This window comes from Kogia breviceps, chromosome 17 (assembly GCF_026419965.1).
Source record: "Kogia breviceps isolate mKogBre1 chromosome 17, mKogBre1 haplotype 1, whole genome shotgun sequence".
In the NCBI taxonomy this organism is placed as follows: Eukaryota; Metazoa; Chordata; class Mammalia; order Artiodactyla; family Physeteridae; genus Kogia; species Kogia breviceps.
The window spans coordinates 64,560,014-64,579,084 of NC_081326.1; the positions used below are offsets into that span (position 1 = coordinate 64,560,014).

At 40.6% G+C, this 19,071-nt stretch overlaps 1 long non-coding RNA gene across 1 annotated transcript in view; it reads right to left on the minus strand.

Annotated features, from left to right (window-relative positions):
* Positions 1–18,216, minus strand: part of LOC136792858 (uncharacterized) — a 123,610-nt gene extending 105,394 nt beyond the window's left edge. The window contains exons 1-2 of the long non-coding RNA XR_010837393.1: positions 18,151–18,216; positions 12,775–12,886 (exon numbers count right to left, since the gene is read on the minus strand). This is a non-coding gene — a long non-coding RNA (uncharacterized lncRNA). The remainder of the gene's footprint in view (positions 1–12,774; positions 12,887–18,150) is intronic.
* Between the last annotated feature and the right edge of the window lie 855 nt (positions 18,217–19,071).

Here is a 19,071-nt window from a genome sequence, read left to right on the forward strand (position 1 = left end):
TAATTTTCATCCCCACTGCCCAACTTAGAAGGTGGAAGCCCTTCTAATCGCTAATGTGGATTAATTCAATGATCGTCTCTCTGCTCTCCTTGCCTCAACCTGGATTAGGAGCCCCAGTGCCGTGCTCTCATTATGCCCAGGGCACTTACACGGTCTGCATTAATATTGCCTCGTTATCATTCCTTTGCTCTATTAGAATATGAGTACCTTGCAGGCAGCAGCTAAGATTTATTATATGTCTAACTTGTAGTTCAGGATCTGGCACATAAAATGTGCTCATTAAGTGTTTGCTGAATACCACAAATGAGTAAATGTTCAGTGAATCCTGGGCAGTAAACCATTACAAAGATGAATAAGACAGAGGATCGCCATAAAAGCGTTCATAGTTTGGTGGGATAAACGGACATGAAAACACTTACAATGCCATATGAAAAAGGCCTATAACAGATGGAGAAGTTGTTTCTCAAGTATGGGAAATAAATAAGATAGCAGGAAACATTGCCAAAATAATCCTAATTGCTATACTGCTATCCCATGATTTGCTCCCAATAATCCAAATAATAGTCACTAATATGCTATTTAAAATAAGAAAGGTGGAGAGGAATTAAGAATAGACTATAGGGGTGGTTTCATATTTCTAGTCTTTTAACAGTCTTTCATGACTTGCTGTTTCTCAGAGTACTTTATTGACCATCTCTTTTGTATCTGTATGTCCAGAAGACCCTAGAACACCTACACATTTCCACAACCATCTGAAAAACCATATAGGTCAATAGCAAAATGCTTGTATACATTCTTCTCTGTACATATGATTGCATCTCAGCTCCAAATCACCCTTCCTGGCTCTGTTCTGTGATGCAGAGCCGAAACTGCAAACTCAGTGTTCCCTTTGTCAGCTGTCTTCCTTTTAGGTTCTGCCAGTAGGGGGCACTAGAGAGAGCTGGAAAGGCAGAAGTTTGGAGACAAGGAACTTGATTCTTCTTGCCCAGCTTGCCTTGCCTGTTACTATTACCTGGCAACAGTGACCTTAACTGTTGCAGCATTAGTTGGTTTGACTTCTTTTTCACACCCTGAACCAGTCCTCAGTGGTTCTTCCAACTGTTCTGCTATCTGTCCTATGGAAGGATCCTGATTGGCTGCTGGGGTCATGTGCCCATCCCTTGGGCCAATCACAAACTGATTCTCAGAGAGAATTGGTTCTATGATTGGCAGGGCCTCTGCACATGCCCACCACTGTGCCCAGGAACCAGGTTTACCTGTTATTGGAAGAAGGGTCATGGGAAAGGGTACTGGAGCAACAAAAATATAAGCTACCACAATTGACAATAAGCTTAAAAGGGGAAAATAATTTTCAACCTCTGAGGAGTCTTAGATATTGAGTAAGCAATTAGTCCTATAGTAGCCTCCCCCAGAGCTGCAGCCTCCTCTGCTGACACTCCATTTTATTGCCATACCATATCTCTAGTGGATCCCAGACATACCTGAACTGACACAGGTGCCAGAGCCTAAGGTCCTGCAGGGGTCTGATACACAGAGGCATGTTTAACATGCTAAGGGAACAAAGAGTCATGAATAAATAATTGCTTGCTGGAGTCCAGAAAGGATTTAAAGATGTCATTTGAACTGGATCCTAAAAAATCAGTAGGTGTTTAGCAGGCGAGGAAGGGGAAACAGGAGTGTAGAGGATATTCTGGGTTATGAAAATAGCAAGTGCAGAGAGGATTGGAGGCATGAAAAGGCATAATGGGTTTTGGAGAATCATTTCATGTGACTGAGCATGTATGGGGGTGGGGGTGTGATAACGTCTGGAAAGACAGATTGTGGACAGATTGTGATGAGCCTGGGATGCCATCAATTCTCTTGGAAAACATCTGCTTCCCATGTGCTGGCCAAAGCGACAACCATTTTCACACATACTGTATGATGGGGCTCCCTGTTACATATGCCTGGAATCAGTTTGCTTCAAAGGGTGCATTCCAATGAGATGATACCTGGGAGGTGAAGATGGTAGGAATTTGAACGATGTTTTCAAATTTGTTACCTGAGCACATTTCAGATTTCAGCACAATATATTCAAGCTGTTACAAAGTATGAGAGTTTTTCATCCTCTGCATTTCTGCACCTGCATGTTTCCTCACCCACCGCTGGGTCACACTCCGTGTAGCCTCGGAAACGGAAGTAGAAAGTTGGGCTAGGAAATCAGGTAAGAGAACAAATCTACTTGAGGCTGACTCACCTCAAATATGTAAACAAAGTTTAGCTGCAATGGAGCTGTTGAAGTACAAATAGCTGTAGGCATTGGAACAATATAACAAGGCTAAAAATGATGCTGGGACATATACATTATTTCCAACTGAAAAATAAAGGACAAGGCAGAGAAAAAAAAATCAGGGATTTAGAAATGTGTTTTGGGAAATTCATCATGACCTCCACACTGCTCCATATCTTTCTGAACTCACTGACAACTGATTTCCACAGGCTGGATTTAAAACTGTTTATGATTATCTTCACCCAGCTTTTGAGGTTAATTAATTATACCTTTGCCTGGTAGTGCCACGAGTTTGGGAAGCAGAAACGGGGAGGCAATGATGATTAAGAGCTATCTGAAAACTCAAAATTGCCAGAAATAAATGTTGCAGGGAAGGCAAGGGGGACTTGGAAATAGTTGTGACCTGAGGACTTGGTGGGCTTGGCTACTTGCAAATTGTAGGATCGGTAGCAGAGTGACCAACTCATTCTGGTTTGCTCTGGACTTTTCTGGTTTTAAAATGGAAAGTCCCACTTTCACTGTGCTCCCAGTCCCAGGAAAACAGAAGAGTTGGTCACCCTAAGGAAGACTGGTGATCTAGTTGACCATCATTCAGTAAGCCAGGTGAGGCGGGCCAGTGGTTTGGGAAGAGTGAGGGCTGCCCCAGGAAACTGTGTAAGTATGTGAGGGTCATCAGCCTAAATTGGAGGGCACAGAGGCTAGACTGTGGACAGTCATCTCCAGTCAAACCCATAATTTGAAGATTGACCAAATCATTTACTCTTTATCCAAATATTGAGAAATATCAAGCCATTGTAGGTTAAAAAGTTTTAACCCTTTTATAAATTTGATATATTTTTAGGAAGTGTGTATCTGGGAGCAAAACTCTACAATAAGGTTAATGAAGAAGCGAAGCAACACAAATCTGTTTTCATCACTGTTAACATAGCTTAAATCACAACACAGGAGGAAACAGCTGCTCTGGAAGGCAGCCTAGGAGCAGATCAGCAGAAGCTGATTATCTGCTAATGAGCAGGTTTTAGTGGTGAGCCCTGGTGGAAAACCTACCAGACTCAATCCTGAAAGCCATCCACAGAACAGGAGGTGTGTGTGAATCATTTGATTGATGTGAAAAAAACTCAAAACATATTCTTCCCAGCACTCTAGAGGCTGTCATGCCCCACTGCCTTCTTATCTGTTTATGTTAAGGAGATAGGATACTTCAGTAAGTAAATGTGTGTAGCATTTAATTAAACTCGCTGCTGGGCTCCATGTGCGAGGCTGGTCCTCATTCGGGGATTATTGGACTGTTGCATCCTGCCTTCTCACTTATTTCCCTTCCTTCTGGTGCTTCTACCTCCAGCTCAATACCAGCAGGAGCTGTGGAGCATCATGGTAAATGCTTTAGTATTATCTTATTGCATCCTTATCTTATTCTTTAGATAAGGAAATCGAGGCTCAGAGAACTTAAGTCATTTTTCTAAGGTCTTCTAGCTTGGAGAACTATGATTTAAACTCAGGTTCTGGGTGACTCCATAGCTGATGCTTATGACCACTTATGTAGTAGAACATAAATGTATTTAGCAAAAACGAACTATGGTATGCAGCAGTGGTTCTCAAAATTTATCCTCAGACCAGTGCCATTAGCATAACCTGGGAACTTGTTAGAAATGCACATTTTCAGGCCCTACCACAGACTCACTGAATCAGAATTTTGGGGAATGGGCCTTAGGAAGCCCTCTGAGTGATTCAGATGGACACTAAAGTTTATGAACCACTAGTATGTAGGCTGTATGCTGGGCACTAAGGATTTAAAAAGAAAAAATTAGGTTCCCTGACATCCGGGAGTTCAGAGTCTAACAGAGGAGGCAAGTATAGAAAGACCATCATAATCTCACTTATTAGTGCACTATAAGTACAGTGAGAAAGTATGCATAGAAAATCAGGAAAGTAAAGATGAGGATAACTAACCTGGATGGGGCAGGACATGTTTTTGGGAAAAGCGGTTCTTGGACAGACTCTGAAGGCATGAGAAGGCTCTGGTCACAGTGACAAGATGGAGAGAGAATTCTAGGCAAGGGGACAGCATAAATAAAAGAAATAGACGACAGGCACCTGTGCAAAGCAGTTACTCTGGGGATGCTGGTGTGCGCGGCGGGATGGAGGAGGCAGCGATGAGTCCACGCAGTGGGCGGTGAGTGGGCGGCCCTCTGCCATTCTGCAGCCCCACCCATGCCCCACCTGTTGAAGCTCAGGAGCCTGGCTCCTTGAAGCCTTGGCTTGGAGACTTTATCCATGACATTTATGACTGCCCTATGGTCCCAGATGAGGGGCACCATAATATCACAAAGGCTTGTTCTTCATGAGCTACTGAGCCCCCAGTAATTCATGCATATTATTTATACCCCACACTCTTTTCTCCTCCCTTCTTATGAAGTCCCCCATGCCACAGCCATCAGCTAGCAGACGTCAAGCTGTCTGGTGGACACTGTTGTCTGACACAGACTCAGCAGCTAGCAATGTCACTTACGGTTTATATCATGAATTCTTACTCAATTCTTTGTTTCCTCACATCACCTATCACTGAATAATATGCTCACATCATAGGACTTCCGTCTGTATTTCCAGATCAGTATTTCGACATGGACCTGGGCTATATTTGAGCACTTAAAATAAAATCATGGTGCTACATTCATGCCGGCATAGCAGAAAGAATGTGAGACTGGGAATGAAAGAGGCCAGGGTTCTAGCCCCAACTCTGTACTTTCCAGCTGTGTCCATTAAATCACATTTGATGGTCCATTTATTTAAGCTTGTGAAGCCTTAATTTTTATTATCTGTAATGTTGGGTTGCTGTAGAATTAAATGGTATAATATTGGTGCCTGGAACTCAGTAGATGGTATTCCTTTCCTTATCTTTATGTATATCCAACTTGCAGTATTGAAGAGATTGCCTCTTCAAAGTGCCCAATATCAAGACTGGGCAGATATTTCCTTTCTCTTTTTCTAGATATTCTGTCTCTGTGGATTTTCTGTGTTCTCTCCTACCCAAACCTTGGGGTACAACCAGGGCTAAGTTGTTAAACCTGTAGGGGCTTCAGTCTTCTCTCTGGTAAGATAGAGTGACTGACCTTTGTAAATAGTTTTTCAAACTAGTTTTCATCCAGGACCCTTTGTTCAAGTAAAATCTGAGCAGTTTTGAGAAGATGGAAGCAACTTCCTCACTGGCGACCTAATCTCTGTTCACTTCCCCAAGTATTACAATCAGATGCCTGTACCTTGAGAAAATGAGAGCTCTACGGGGATGGTGGCGCCTTATCTTCTGTCCCCAAACTAGCTCCACCTCTGCCTTCTCCATCTTAGTTGATGACAAACCAAAATTTCTGTTGCTCAGGACAAAATCTTGATGTTATCTTTGACTTGTCTTTCTCGCATCCCAAATATATTTCTTTTTCCCAGGAAATTCTGTTTACTTAAAAACTATATCGAGAATACGTTTCCTTCACACCATTTCTACCGTCACCACCGGCTCAGCTGGCATTTTCTCTTGCCTAAGTAACTACAGCAGCATCAAGTTGGTCTCTGCTTCCCCAAGCAGTCACAGTGACATTAAAACAAGTCAAATCAGGTCACTCCTCTGCCCAGAGCCCTGCATTGGACCCCATTTTACTCAGATTAAAATTCAGAGCCCCTAAACCAGCTAGTTCCTCATACGCTAGTCCCCTTTTCCTCTCTGACTTCATTTCTCCCACACCTCCATCAGCTGCAGCCACAGTAGGCTCTTTGTTGGTCTTAACTCACAAGGCTCACTCCTGCATTTGTGCCTTTGCCATGGCTGTTCCCTCTGCTTGAAGGCACTTCCCCAGATGCTATGGACGGAATCATGTTCCCTCAAAAATCATATGGTAAAGCCCTAACCCCCAGTATGACTGTATCAGGAGATAGGGTCTTCAAGAAGTAATTAAAGTGAAATGAGGTTGTCAGGGTAGGACCCTAATCCGATAGAACTGTGGCCTTAGAAAGAACTCTCTGCCATGAGAGGACACAATGAGAAGGCAGCCATGTGCAAACCAGGAAGAGAGTCCTCAACAGAAACTGAATCGGCTGACACCTTGATCTTGGACCTCCCAGCCTCCAGAACTGTGAGAAATAAATTTCTGTTGTTTAAACAACCCACACTATGGTATTTTGTTATAGTCGCCTGAACAGACTAAGACACCAGATCGCCACAAAGCTAACTTCCCCACCCCTTCATCTTGTTCTCAAATATCATCTCTTCAAAAAATCCCCTCACAACATTATATTAACATTGTGATGCTAGAATTCCCAGTTTACCTTCCTCTGCTGTTATTCCTTGTTCAAAGAATGCATCATTTTCTAACCCGTGATGTAATTCACATATTATGGCTACAGTTTATTGTCGGGCTATGCTGCTAGGAGGTTTATTCCTTGAGAGATCTTTTTTTTTTGCTTCCAGCTATGTCCCAAGAGCCTAGAACAGTGCCCAGTGCATCGTAGGTGCTCAATAAATATGTGTAAAGCAAGTGAATAAATGGAATAATAACTATAATATTTCTTAGCTGTATGAGCTTGGCAAGTTGTTGACCTATGTAAGCTTTATCTCTAACTTCAGTTGATTGTTATGAGAATTAAATAAGTAAAATTTGAGTAAAGACAGAGGAACCACTCGTCTTGTTCATCAATATATGCCAGTGTCTGAGACATAATAGTTCTCAAAACAAGAGTTAGGTGCTTAATGCAGTGCTTGACAAATAGTAAGGGCTCATCAAGTAATGATTATGATTTTGGCTGAATGAAATGTCTGCTTTTAATCATTGTCTTTATCTTAGTTTTGAGAGCTGGCTTGGATTAATGAAGAAAAATCCTAAAAGTCTTCCTATTCTCTTTGCACTCAGCCTTTCAGCACCAGTCACACTTGACTTTGCTGAGTACCAAATGTATTTTCCTGCATCCTGTTTCAGCGCCTTTTACAATGTTCTACTTGTGACCTGGAATGTTCTTCATCTTTTCTCCACCTGATAAAAACTCCCGTTGTGTAAATCTGTCTGATTCCTATTCAACTTCCAGAGCTTAGCTCAAACATCACTTCACAGGAAACTTTCCCTAACTCTCCAGAGTGGGTCAGGACTTTTCATAATCTGATTAGTAGCACCCTGTACCTTTTAGGAGGGTTATATCCAAATTGCCTGACACAGTGTCTAGTATTTAGTAGTTGTTCAACAAATATGTGTTGCATGGATAAAGGGCATTATTTATGACAAGATACTTGATATCCATAATTTAATTTGATATTTTATGGTAGGCATTAAAATGATCTCTAATACACAATACAGCAGGCTCAAAGAGGTTGAACAACTCCCCCAAACTCACATAGCTAATAGGTTGTAGAGTCAAGATTTGAACTCAGTTCTCTTAAGCTCAAGAAAAATTACCCTTCCCACCACAAAGGAATCACTCCTGAGATTCCTCAAGCCAGCTTCACAATTCCTTTCCTTTAGTGAATGTAAGAAAGTCAAAACAGATCCTCACCTGACTGACTCTTTGCCCCCAACGTTCCCTACATCCCCAGTGATCCCAGGACCCCTAATGCCATTCCAGAAGGTCCATGGTCCTGGCCAGCTATCTCCCTCTTCAAGGTTTACCCCCCATTTTTAGGATATCTATCCATATAATTTGTTCAGTACTAAACTTCGTCATCTCATTAAATGGTACCATCATCAAGCTAATAACAGAGAAGACATCCTCCATTCCTTCTTTACTTCACTGTCCCAAACAATCCATATGTAATATTTTCTGTGCTGCTACCAGGTATGTCTCAAGTTCATCATTTTTCTCCACTACTCATAATGTCCAAACTGTGTCCTCTCACAGCTTCTAATACTTTCCAACATATTTTTTTCTATCAGTCGGGAAACAGAAACTACGCATTCCAGGAACAAAGGGTTTAACATAGAGTAGGGGCTTATGGGATTGTTGAAACAGCTAGAGTGGGGGCATATGCCAGAGAAATTGATGCTGAAGGTCACAGAAGACAACGCTGAAGATCAAGGCCTACAGGACCAAATCTGGTGGGGTTTCAAAGCTTTCCTGGAAGTTGCCATCATTCTCAGAATGTCTGAGAAGCTCCCCAACAGGTTTCGTCAATAGCCATGAAGAGAGTATTTTTCGGGACTTGGCTGGGAAGTTCTGTGATGCTCACATGTGCACGTTCATCTGGCTGCTATCACCTCCAGAGAACAAAGCTTCCAATTCACTTCCACTTTCCATGTATCACAGATGTTGCATTCCTTGACAAAATCAAGCCGAGGAAGAAACATAGGAGGTGATTCTGAGAAGCAGAATTGCCAACCTTAGAAGGTTGTCAACTCAGTTGACAACAGCCTGCCCCACCATTTGCTACACAGCAGTCAAATTATCTTTAAACCCTAAAAACAGAATATTTTATAACCATGCTTAAAATAATCCAGTGGCTTCCTCTTAGGATAAAACCCAAACTTGCCCCCATGACCTACAAAGCTTACTTCATTTTCCTCCTGCTACCTCTTCAATTTCATCTCATTCCAACCTTCACTTTAACCATTATATTCACTGGTTTCATTCTGTTTCTTCGACATGCCCAACAGTTTCTCACCTTAGAATTCTTATATTCTTATATTTACTCTCCCTTCTGTCCAGAATATCTTCCTCCTTGATTTTCACATTCTTTTTATCTCAACACTTTATCTAAAGAGTCCTTTCCAAGTTCTCCCTGTTGCTCCCTTATTTCTTTCAGTGCATTTATTGCAATCTGCTTTTATCTTGTCTATTTGTTTAGCTATTACCTGCTACACTCCTTGGAATGCAAGCTCAGTGAAAGCAAGGACCATATTATCAGGGGGCTAGTTCTCGGCCCTGATTTAGCTATCAGTTAGATGTTCAGTTTTAGATCATTGCTCATTGTAGGCTGAGTTCATTGCCTCAAAAAATCAGAGAACATCAGTTTCTTTGGTGCCCAAGAGCCTGCATTGTACCAACCTTACTAGAAGTGCAAGAAAGATAAGGACAAGGTCTCTCAGTGCAATGCTTAAACAGTTTCAGTACATCCCAAGCAAAGTATCCTAATGCAACCTGAACTCTGAAGCTTTCTGCTATGGATGGTCTACAACCCCTCTTTCCTTTCATCCCTTGGAATAGCCAGAAATCTCATATTAATTTGATTAATTATAACTTTACCTCCTTTCCAAATCTGTCAAAATCTTCTTCATTAATCAGCACCCAATATAAATACACTCAGATTCATTTATTTCTTTTCTGTGCTTCTACAGCTCTTGGTTATTATTCTCATTATAATACTTACCACCAATTAATTGATTACTTTGTATATGCAATTGACGCCTCCACTAGATTATGTGTTACTTGAGAGCAGAGATTCTGTCTGGCTCATCTTTTATCTCCAATGGCGGGTGTGGAGAAGGCACTCAGGAAACATTTATTGAATTGCATTGAATTCCTTCCGAAAGCAAAGTGCTGGGTAAATACCACTTAATTACAGGATCCTGGAGACACCTTAGCTGAACTTCTTATAGATCCATAATGCAGAATGCTAACTTACTCCCCTGATTAATGGTGTTTTCCAACCATTCATTTCATCTTTCTATTTATCCCTTGCTGTACTGTGCTCTCTTGACTTCCACATTATGCAGAGTGCATGCTACCTTGTTTTGTTCCCAGTGAATTCTCACAAATAGGACATACCTCACCAGTTTCTGGCCTCCTGGAACTAATACTTTTCTGCAAAGCTGATGGGCTGCATCACATTCAAATATTTGTATGAACACATCATTCACCTATCCCTTCAAAGTCTAATTGGTACTAATTAGCAAATAAATCAAACTGAATTTTCCATTAAACATGCTTTCATCAGTGTCAGTATTTACTTGTTTGCATTTAGTAGAGGAAAACAGGAACAAAAAACTTTAGCAACTATTTTTCCTCTTGTTTAAGATGAAAATAAATAAGCATTTGTTAACATGGAAGGGGAAGTGTTTTTTTAAAATTTTTAAAATAATAACATATCCTGATGTTGTATGAAGGGAAGAACCCAAGACTGAAAGTAGGAGATAATACTAACATAGCTACTAACTATTAAATATTATGTGCCAGACAATATAATAAATTATTTCTGAGCCCACAGTATTGCATGGCAAGTGATTTTCTCCATTTTCCAGACTAGGAAAATGATTTTGATAAGAATTAAATAACTTGACCAAAATCACAGAGATAATTTGTAAACTAAGTAAACTAGGCCTTAAATCTTAGTCAGTCTGACTTCAAAGTTCAAGCTTTATTTCCTTCTCTCTGCAGCATTCTGGACCTCATTTGGCCTTACAGTGGATTGTGTTTTGGATAGCAATTCTTTATCTCACCCTGTTTTCATACTCTAGTCCCTTGACTTTGGGCTAAACTGTGAAACTGGCTTTGGCCAATAGAATTAGGTAGGAGTTCTAGTTCTAAGCCTGGGCCCTAAGAAGCTCACATACTTCTGCTTACTCTCTTGTTCGTCTCCTATAGACATGAGAACAATGTGCCTGGACTATCCCGTTGGTCTCAGGAGGGAATGATGAGAGACATATGGAGCAGAACCACCCTTAGCTGGGCCCAGTCATGATCATCCAACCTCCAGAAAGCTAAATGCATGTGGGTGAGCCCATCCAAGGAAAGCAGAACAGCCCAGCTGAGCCCAGCCAAGATCAACTAAACCCCAGGAAGCCATACACAGGAGATGAGCCCAGCCAAGAGTAGCAGAACAGGCTAGAAGAGTCTCAATTTCTAGCTAATCCATATACTCAGGACAAATGAGGAATGATTATCATTTTAACCACTGAATTTTTGGGTTGTTTCTTTCACAGTAATAGTTCATTGATACAACCACTAATTAGCTCTACAAATTTGCTTAATAATAATGCTTACCACCATGTATTAAGAACTTACTATATAAGATACAGTGCTAAACACTTTACGTCATCACTCCCTTCAATCTTTCTCAAAACCCTCTAAGGTTTTCACAGATGAGATGAATGAGACAAATGGAGATGAAATAACTTCAGTTCACATAGCTTGTATGTGGCAGAGGTGAGATGCAAACATAAGTTTATCTGGGTCCAAGGTTGTACTCTTTCTGTTATACCCATATGGCTTCATTCATAATCTAGAACTCCTTTGGAAAGTAGTCAGCTGTGTAAATGTGACTTCCACTTAATTTCTCTGGGTCCATTTTCTTCAACTAGAAGGACCTAACTAGATAATATCTGTTTTTCCTCTTACTTTCTACAGTTCTATGTTCCTACATCCAAAAGTTGTTTGAGGCAAGCTTGACTTAAAGCACTTCCGGAATTTGATGATAATGAGAATGGTGATGAGGACTGTGATGATATATACAAAGAGATCCAACACCACGTAGATGAAGCTGGGAGATAGGTTTGCCAAGAACCAGAACTCGATGATTGCTGCAAGTGAGCATGAAATTTACCTTTGCAAACTTTGAGGTAAGGTGGCAGAGTAAATCTGGGTCACACATCTTACTTCCTGTTACCTAGCAAAACCACCATCAACAACAAAATGGTAAGTGTCAGCAAAAAATCTACCAGCAGCAAATAAGCAAGAAACTAGATATAATGTTAGGCTCACAAAGAGTAGAAGTGGCTGCCAAACAAGACACTGAATATTCATGACAGCTCCTGCTCCAATGCTGGTGCTTAGAAGTGGTACAGGGATATAGGCAGAAATCTTTGGGGTAATAGAAATTCTGGGAAGTCTCATCAATACCTCTTAATCTGAGGTTATTAGTAGGCAGGCTGAGGAAATACATTTTTTTCAAATCCGTAGGATTAAAAGCTCTATTTATCCTTGTAGATTTCAAGAGCTCAGCAGAGGTTCTCTCCCTCCTCTCTCTCTCTCTCTCTCTCTCTCTCTCTCTCTCTCTCTATATATATATATATATATATATATATATATATATATTTTAGGAGATAAAGTGTGGAGTGAGGGAGGTCAGAGGCACAAGTGACCAAGGTCAAAGCAGACAAAGAAAGTACAGGAAGTGCTTGGATTTAGACACAGAGGGAAATGGAAGGTGAAAGTTTACACATATAGTGGAGTTTGCCAGGGAAGGCTTCATTGATATTAGTTTCTTGTTTCTTGTCTCTGCAGTCTTTCATGTGTGACTTTATGAGATGTATGTGTATGTATGAATGTGTCCAAATAAGTTTAACAGGTACTTACACATCTTTCATCACCACTACCACCAAACTACAGATGGGTACATACATACCACATACCACACAAACACACAACACACTACACACCACACACCACACACAGTTCTACTGCAAAATAACTGGCACAAGTATCTTAGAGTGGCTATAGAGATGCCATCTGTGGTTTCCAGGGGCTGCTCCTCTAGGCATTCCAGTTTTGTGTTTCTTTCAGACAAAATCAAAGAAACGTTCATCTGTTTCTCTGCTTACCCAGTGTCTCCATCATGATGCTCTGTTTTGCTTTCTGCATCTGAATCAATCTATTTTGCCTCAGGGAACAGCCTTCTGTATTAACTTCCTGGTTCCACCATTGTCAAACAGCCTGTGTGAAGTGGAATTGACAAGGTTATCGTATTTCATGTCATTTTATTATTGAGGGTTTCTTTGTCACTAATATCACCCTCACTCTTTTTGCAGACCTTCTCAGAGTCACTTTTTTCCCAAGTCTGGATTCAAATGTCGCTCCTGATTGAACTATTTAAATAAACTTAATTTTAAGCTTGCTTTTATTAAAATCACTCTTTTTTTTTTTTTTTTTTTTTTTTTTTTTTTTTTTTTTTGCAGTACGCGGGCCTCTCACTGCTGTGGCCTCTCCCGTTGCAGAGCACAGGCTCCGGACGCGCAGGCTCAGCGGCCATGGCTCACGGAGCCAGCTGCTCCGCGGCATGTGGGATCTTCCCGGACCGGGGCACGAACCCGTGTCCCCTGCATCGGCAGGCGGACTCTCAACCACTGCGCCACCAGGGAAGCCCTAAAATCACTCTTAATAACTACTATTATCTCTTATAATTACAAGAATCACTTTGGCTCAGAGTCACTCACACAACATTAGACTTCAGTCCAATAAACCTTGGCAGTTGTATTTGGTGGAAGGTCTAGGGTATTTTTAGTAAGAAAATAGCTGTGATGGCTGGATCTGGTGGATCAGATCTGTATTGAGAGATCAGGAAGGCTTAAGGCTTCCCAAGGTAATAAAATTAAAGGTTTAAAGCAACCCTGGCTAGATCTTAAGATTGGGAGATAGTATTAAAAAAAAACTTTAATTTTATAGTCTGGAATGTCAGACTATTTAAACCCATCTATGCCACCTACAGGCCTTGTGTTCTTAGGCAAGCTATGTCTCAATATCCCCATCTGTAAAATGGGTATAATAAAACGCTTATCCTCACAATGGTTTCAGTGATTTCCATTCTGATTGATCTGTAACCTACTACTTAAAAAAATTTTTTTTACCACTTGTTAAATGGTTTGGCTTTAACCATAAAATAACCATATCATATGGGTTTTGTGTGAAGATTAAACAGGTAACCAACGTAAAGCACATAGAAATCACTGTATAAGGCACATAGAAAACACTTAGAAATATTGGACACTGTTATAATTATTATTTTTCATTTTTATCATTACTTCTCAAGGGTCAGAGAGCTTTCATCTGGGTCATAGATGTTATCTCATAAAATCCCATGTTAAGTCTTAAAATCATGATTATTATTGCATTTTACAGGTGAGAAAACCATTACTCAGAGTGGGTGAATGAATTGCCAACATTACAGAGCTAACAAGTGGCAAAGATGGGATTGGAACCCTGGCCTGGTTCTTATACCTTTTCTCTATACTATATTACTTTGGACCAGAGACAGCATTTATAAAACCCAGAGGAAAACATCTGGGGTCAGAACATCCACAACAGTAACAATTATGGGTGCCAGAAAATGGGACTGAAAAAGCCCTGGGCAGAAATCACATCCCACCAACACGTGCAATGGACTTTTGCAGTTCTTTGTTTTAATTAAAGAGTAGGCTCTTAAATTCCATAGGTTCAGTGCTAGTCCTGGGAGCAGAGGTTGCAGAAGAGAGAACAAGTAGTCTCAACTTCATAGATATGTGTGAGACACAAGGAAGAGTAAAGCAATTAAAACCTGCAGCTTTCTCTATTTTAAGAGTCATAGTGGATGCTGTGATGTGTCACCAGATCCCTCCCTTCAGGACCAAAGTAAACTATTCCCCCCTGCTGCTGGCTCTCGCTGACAGCTCTCCCTGCATCCCCCTCTGAGCACTGCCACCAGCTGAAAAGAGCCCATTTGTCCAAGGTCAGTCCCCTTCCAGGACACAGCCTACATCCAATGACTGTCAATGCAGAGGTATAAAGGGCTATCCCCCTTGCCTCAATGTGGGGCAACTCTGTAGGGCCACCCAGCTCCAGAACCCCCTACCCGCCTCCCTGTGAAATCAGCTGAGGTTCTGACTACTTCTCTTTCAACTTGCCTGTCTGCCTTCACTTTGCCACATGTATTCACCCTAACAGCACTACCCAGTGAATTTCCTGCATACAAATCAATGTCTCAGTCTATTTCCCAGGAAACCTGAATTGCAATATGCAGTAAAGCACGCATTTTTGTCGTGGCAGCCAACTCCAGTTACTCTCTGTATTTCTGAGGAAGTTTTAATGATTCGTCAAATATTTACTGTAGCATCAAGTAAATACAGCAGGACATGGTAAATATCAGGAGCACTTTCATAAGCATCAGAATGGAAACATTTTATTGATTTCCAAGGAGCAATTTAGCTGTTGTCAGAGGCTAAGTCAGTGGCCCAGAAAAGAGATCCAGGTCTGCGTGAGCACATCCATGAACATTACTTTATCTCCGGGGTCTTGAATGTGCAGGGCAGCGTGGAAAAATCTTAATTACCGCTAAACAAATGGTGAAATGCTATCCTTCGGCTCAGTGTTTCAGAAGCTTCTTCCTCTCCATTTGTTCATGTCTGTACAGGCCCCCAGAGGATTCCCTTTGGAGTTGAGTCATTATGGCCACAGGGTTGCCTTCCAGGTGCTATGGCAGCAAGAGAACACTCCTGAACCTCTTCTGGGTATGGAGATCTCATGGTACATTACTGCATTTCTTAGGGGTATGGTGTATGAAGGGCAGAGCACAACCATCTCCGGGTTTGGGAACGTGGATGATGTATCATCATTATGTCTACATCTCTGATCAAATCCCTTCACCTCCAGTCATTACCAGCAACCTTCTTCAAATGTGGCTTCTATTCTTCTAAGTCTTCTCCCATCTTGTGCCCTGAAAATCCTGCAGGCTCTTTAAGGCTTGAAGAAATGTGACCCGCAGTGCCATCTAGTCACAATCGATTACTTCTATAACTTCTATTCTAATAAATTTAAGCTTTTTCAAAAAGCGATTAACCTTTGTACATGCTTATAATCTTAGATATAAGAATTTAACCTCTATCCTAAGGGAATAATCCAAAATGTACATACAAAATTTTCAGTATAAAGATATATAAAATTCCTAGGTATGACCATCAAAAACAAGTCTTTGTTTTCCTTTTATGCTCTGTCTTCTTTCAGTAGGATTTAAGCTCCATCAGGGCAAGGATCATGTCTGGTCTCTTCAATTCTATATCTCTGGTTTCTAAAACAGTGCTTAGCACATGGTAAATGTTCAATCAATATTTAATGAATGAATAAATGAATTTCCAAATGTGCAGAAAGTAGCTAAAAAAAGCAATTGTGTTGAGATATAATGAAGGTTTGATAAAAGGAGAACACTAATGTATTTCTGGTTGGAAAGAATTACCATTGTAAAGATGCCAAATTCTCTAATAATCTATGAATTTATAGCATTTCCACTCAAAAACTGACATCTTGTTTTGGAAGTTAAAAAAAATTCTTATAAAATTCAGCTGGAAGAAAAGAATAAAATAGCCCTTTTCTTTTTAAGAAGAGAAATAGGAGAGGTTTTGTCCTGCCAAATGTACACATGTACACACACACACACACACACACAATGCACAAACACACACACAGGCACACACAGAGTAATCACAATGGTGTATGGGAAGAATACTTTGCCTGGTGACAGAACAGCTTCCATTCTGTAAGGTATTAAAACATAAAATGTCTTCTTCCCACAGTTACTGTTAACTGCTCTGTTGAACCTTCCTTCCCCACTGGCTAGCAGCCATTTTAAGCATTATGATTATTAAAACAATTTATATTCAGTCCAGGCTATTCTAAAGCTTTAACTGCAAAATTCTACCCTCCACCCTCCCTTTAGTATAGATTTAACTTGTGGCTTAAGGGTCCCTGAGAGGCAGAGACACGACTGAAGTTTTCTCTCATGTGCCCTTCCTCTCCCAGTACACTGCTGAAATCCATACTGGGAAATTGATATACTCGTATTTTCTGTGGAAATTTCAGCTGTTACTAAAGAAGTTAGTAAACTCCCAATGAATCTATTGTACATCCAGGCCTAACAGCTACATTCTTGGTGACTCTGAATAGTGATTCCTTATGTGAGTGCAGGTTGGGCCTTTTAGCACTTTTCTGAAGGTATGGGATGCAACATTAACTCCATTTTAAAAAATTCAAGTGTGAAGGGGATAAAAGGAATGACATTAAGTTATAAGCATTTACCATCTTCTTTCTCCCACTCCTCCCAAAGGAGAGAGACGTTTTATTTGTTAGGTCAATTCTGGATCCTCCTTTATTTATATAAGAATCAGGTCAAAAGGCAAAGGATAACACAAAAGAAAAGAAAATAAACCATCTGAGCCAGAGAGGCAGCTAGACAAGCCTGGGGAGGATGGAAGTTTTTGAGGTGCTTATACTGGGGGAAACAAGAGATTCGAGACAACTGCGGAGTGAAAGAGAAATTGAAAGGAAGTGATATATGGGGGAAGGGGAATTTTTAAGGAGTTTTGCTTGCTTCCAAGAATGTATCCACTCCTTTTGAAACTTCGGATTTTACTGCTTTTTTTTGAGACACACTACATTAAATATTGTGGTTTTTTTTTTTTTTTTTTTTTTTGTGGTACGCGGGCCTCTCACTGCTGTGGCCTCTCCCGTTGCGGAGCACAGGCTCCGGACGCTCAGGCTCAGCGGCCATGGCTCACTGGCCCAGCCGCTCCGCGGCACGTGGGATCTTCCCGGACCGGGGCACGAACCCGTGTTCCCTGCATCGGCAGGCGGACTCTCAACCACTGCGCCACAAGGGAAGCCCTCTAAATATTGTTTTTTAATTATTTTTAGTTGCTGGACTATTTACTTTTATATGACTTTGTGCAGCACTGGTTGCAAAGCAGTTGGGTTTTACAGGCTACTTGAATTCTTTCATCTACCAAACATGCCATCTGGGCTTTCTGGTCAAGAAGAATCATTCCAAATGCTTATGATGATGCCCTGATTTTGATATAGTAAAACAATGATCTTGGAATGGATGCTCTGGTGGTTCCCCCAAATTTCCCTAAAACAAATATTTCATTGAAATTATTTTCATTCTAAATGGCCCTAAGTTTTCCCTCAGAAATCCTAGGTTCACATTTCAGCTTTACTTTGCTAATTGAACAACAAAACTGTGACCGTTTTGGAGTCAGGAAAGATGCATTATCATCTTCTTACATTGCCAGAGTTTCAGCAATTGGCCATCCAGGGCACATAGTAAACATTCAGTATAAGTGTATAAGTGTGTAAGGATTTAGCCATTTCCAAATCTTCTAGTTGTCTTCATAAAGTCCTGGATTAAAGAGTCTTTCTGGTATCATTATGAATCAATTCCTGAAGAATTTAATTACCTGTAACTTTGGCAGGCATGACTCTTCCTTAAGATGGCATCTCAGGTAAAGAGCTGAACTCCCCACACAGTAGAATGCTGCCTTAAATAAGGATAAATATTTTTAGTTTGCTTAAATGCATGAAGAAATGAAAGAAGGAATAGAAAAAAAGACACAGAAAGAGAGAAAGGAAATAAGAGGAGAATTTAAGGCGATTCTTCAGGGAAAAAAATCTGTTACAATAACTCTTTGACTGAAATAACCAATCAATATGTCCAAGAAGCCTGAAAATATATTTTTTTCCATGTTGGAACATATCTAAGATGTTTTGGGTTAACTGTTTAAATATAAGAAATAAGTAATACACAGACTTCGCCATACTTACACGTCTCCTTTTATCACCATGGTTACTCTTATTTAAATTTATCAGCATTGATGGACTCTTAGTAATGCACTTATATTGAAGAGGCTAGGTGGGTTTGTGCAGTGTGATGACTGCTAAATTATTTTTTTCCCAGATGATCGAAGTGTCACCTGTTTTTCCCTTTTACTTATAAAGGGAAACACATCAAGTGCCTTCTGAAGCTTCCTCTTCATCCGAAAGAAGCTTCACAGTAATGTTCTTTCATCATTAATTGCTGGGTATTCTGAAATGTTTTCTCCCCTGAAGTCATAAGTCACAAGTTTCTGATGTTTTGTCTAATCTCTCTCTCTCTCTCTCTCCCTCTCTCTCTCCCCACATTCTGGTTCTCTGGTGACAAGAGTCATGGAAATGTTTTTGGATAGATAAAAATGCATTCACTCCTCAGTCTCCACTGACCCTGTTATTCAGAGTCAATATCTGTAAGGATGGCAGGCACATTAACCAAAACAAGTATGTTTCTTCTCCAAGTATTGTAATTATTGATGCTTTGGACTTTTCCTGCTACATCCATCATCCTA